The following is a 3,453-nucleotide window of genomic DNA, read 5'->3' as shown; positions in this document are numbered from 1 at the left end:
TTCATTCAGAATGATGTTTTCTCACCACCTATTCGAAGTACTCTGTCATCAGAAATATTTAGGAGTTGAATTCTGGCCTTTGAAATTCATGCCCTGATGAAACTGGAATGCAATTATAGCAGAAAACACTAAAATATTCATATACAGTATGTTAGAAAGAGTATGCAGCCTATAAATCTGTGGAGATAAGAACGAAAGTATTTTTCTTGTCCATAATGTGAAAAAGAGAGCTGTTTATATTTGTTTGTGAGCCAAAATCTTTGAATCCCTCCATCTCCAAATGCAGATGGCAGTTTTATCTTATCTGCTGATTCAGTCTGGTACAGTGACTGAAAAGGAAATAGCAGCACTTGCCTGCACAGGTATTTTTGCACATGCTTTAGCTCAGAAAACTGTAAATTATGACACTTTGCAAATCAGTTGAAGCTTCATAACTCTGAGCAACATTAGGAACCTGTAAGTTAGGAACTTTCCAATAGTTTACTCAGAACATTTCCCACATTATTAAAATAAAGCATAAAACTAATTCCTGCAACTGTAATCTGTTCAAGCAACTATTATGCATATAAAATGTGTAGGACTCTATAGGAAGTAGGGGTGCTGAATTATCTTTATTTCCACTTAAAATTTCAATAGACATCTCAAGGAACTAAATCAAAGTTCTGCATTTTATCTGGCTAATATTACATAATTAATTGTTTTGCTTTGTTTTTCCCTGATAGTTACATGAGTGAGAAGAAACATACATAGAAACTAATGGCTGTGAGAAGCTGGTGACAAGCACAGTACAGGGAAGGTGGCAGTCAGCTTCCTGCATGGCTCTGATAATACACATGAACCATGAAAAGTAACACTCTGCATATTCAGCTGGTGATTTCTTTGTGTCAGAGATGCTATGTGTCTCCATGTATGCCAAACTGTGAGACGTTTTTGTGATGCAGGCCACTGCTCCCTGCAAGTTCGTTGCTTTGAACGGGGAGATGAAATGCTGGTCATGGATTACCCATCCTCTTCACATGTTTGAGTATTTTAATGAAACCTTCCCAAAGTAGCAGCTGAGGGCAGAAAACTTACAATGATACCCTAGTCAGCAAACAGGGGTTTGTTATTGCTTTCAGGAAGGCCAAGTTCTGCCCTAACACTGTACCTCTCATTGGACATCCTATTAAGATAGTGGGAGCTTTTTACATTTTCCTCAGTGGACTCTGGCACAGTTGCATATTTGGATCTTGGTACTGAAAAATGGACTTAAAAGGCCACAAGATGAATTGTTTTTTGAGTTTTGACATAAGAAAAAGCAATGTGCTCTAATTCCCCTTCCACACTCTCACATCTCATCCTTTATTGATATTCAGCCAGGTGTTAGGTTAATTTTGCATCAAAACAGTAACTTCAGAGAGTTCCTTTAAAAAGAATAAAATGAAATAGAAAGAGAAAACTGAGCTTATTTTCTCTGTCCACTACCACTGGGCTCACTGCCCATTACTTGTCTTTTATTTTTTAATTTGTTAATCCTTATAAAAAAGTGTTTGCAAGGCAAGTTTAGAAGGCTTTGGCAATACAAAGCTTAGGACAATCTCATTTTTCATAAAAATCAACAAATAGCACCCACTCACTCTAAGATTGTTCAATGGATACTATAAATGAATGAGACATTTATTTTTGTGCCAGCCCAACTACCAGCGTCGACAAGATTTGCATATATTTTGGCAAGTGCACTGCACAAGGTGGTAATAAAATAGGCCTTTTATATTTGAGTCTAATTTACTTTAGTTATACTCATTAAAAATGTGTTTTCATATGAAAGGGGTTTCAGTATGGGATTCTTTGGAAACAGCAATGTCACAGAAATGTTTACTATATAGCCAGCACCAAGCATTTTTCCACTGAGGAAGAACACCTTTTTGAGAAGAAATTCCCATGTTCTATAAATTTACGATTCCTGTGTTTGTTTTTTTTTGTTGTTGGCTTATTTTTTTTCTTTATCACTGTTAAGCTTAACATTGCTGGCTTAAATATCATGCTAATTACTTGTTGATACCAGCTGTATGCTTTTTAAGTAACACAAAATATGGAGTTTTTTTAAACAAACCCAACTCACTTTGCCTATTCTGTCGTCTGCAGTGGCATTACCTACTCAAAGGCTACTCACAGGAAGGCAAAAATGTACTATTACTCTATGAAGTATTATGGTGCTGGTATGGCTGAAGGTGCGATTTCAAAGCAATTTTCTTTAAATGTGTAGAAAATTGTGTGAGCGAAATGCTTCATGAGCAGTACTTTCATTTTAACAGGCTCATACCATCGCATCCTATTACACATTAGGAATGTGCTTGAACTAAACCAACCAAAAATAAAAAAAAAACCCAAACCACAGGAAGAGCACATTTAAACTCAGTAATCTTAATCAGGCAGGTTCAAGACTATGTATTTGTCAAACCTGAATAAAAATGTCTGCCCAGTGTCACATGAACACACACTGAAGGATCAGGTTCATGGTTTTATTGTATTTCTTAAGTCTTGGTTTTGCTCCTGTTTAAATTGTCTTAAGAAGATATCGGACACCTAATTCAACTAAAAGCAATGAAAAGAATCCTGTCTTTCAGTTACCTTGCCTCCTTACTGAAGAAAAAAATGAAGAGGAACTAGCTTCCCCACCACTGCAATACACAGTGTCTGTAATACTGAAGCCATTTCTGAAGAATTAATGTGATCTTTCTTCAGAGATAATAAATGATGTCTCTTTGTGACAAATGCATTTCAAGCATATGTACCATTTTCACATTTTAATAATATGAAAATAAATCTTAAAAGGTGATTAACCACAAGCCTTTGACAGGCTGAATTAATTTTTCATGAAACACAGCTATCAAACTGTGCATAAACAGAAAATATTCTAACCTGAAAAAATAGCTATTTCTTATAGGTAGAATGGTAAAATCTGGGCATTATGCTAATACTGTTACTTAGGCTAAGCAGAACCAATATCTATATGAAGCTCCAACATTTCAATGGGCTCAAATGTGTCAGTCACAGAGAGAAAAATCAAAACCTGCCTCAGATTGCATTGCCTACTTTTAAAACAGGTATCGGCTGCTGCCCCATCTACATCTGCTAAAATACAATTGTCTTTGCCAGTAATTTCAAGAAGTACAGCATAAATTCTCATTAATGATTTTCAAGTGTACTAATGTGGGGAAGTATGATGAAATGTCAGACAAGATAGCCATCATTCAAGCATATGCGAAATATGCATTTCTTATGACTAAAATAATATTAAAATAATATTAAAATTCTAGGAGAAAGGCAGAGAGTAAGTTATTATGAAAATATATAGCTTTAATTTGCAGACATATAAACACTTTTGGTACATTACAGACATATGATGCCAGAAACCAAAATAATCAGTTTTAAGCATTACACTAATTTATCTTGTTCACACAGAGAAATCCA

The sequence above is a fragment of the Nestor notabilis genome, unplaced genomic scaffold (genome assembly GCF_000696875.1).
Source record: "Nestor notabilis isolate BGI_N333 unplaced genomic scaffold, ASM69687v1 scaffold18802, whole genome shotgun sequence".
Lineage (NCBI taxonomy): Eukaryota > Metazoa > Chordata > Aves > Psittaciformes > Psittacidae > Nestor > Nestor notabilis.
This window is presented reverse-complemented; position numbering follows the sequence as displayed.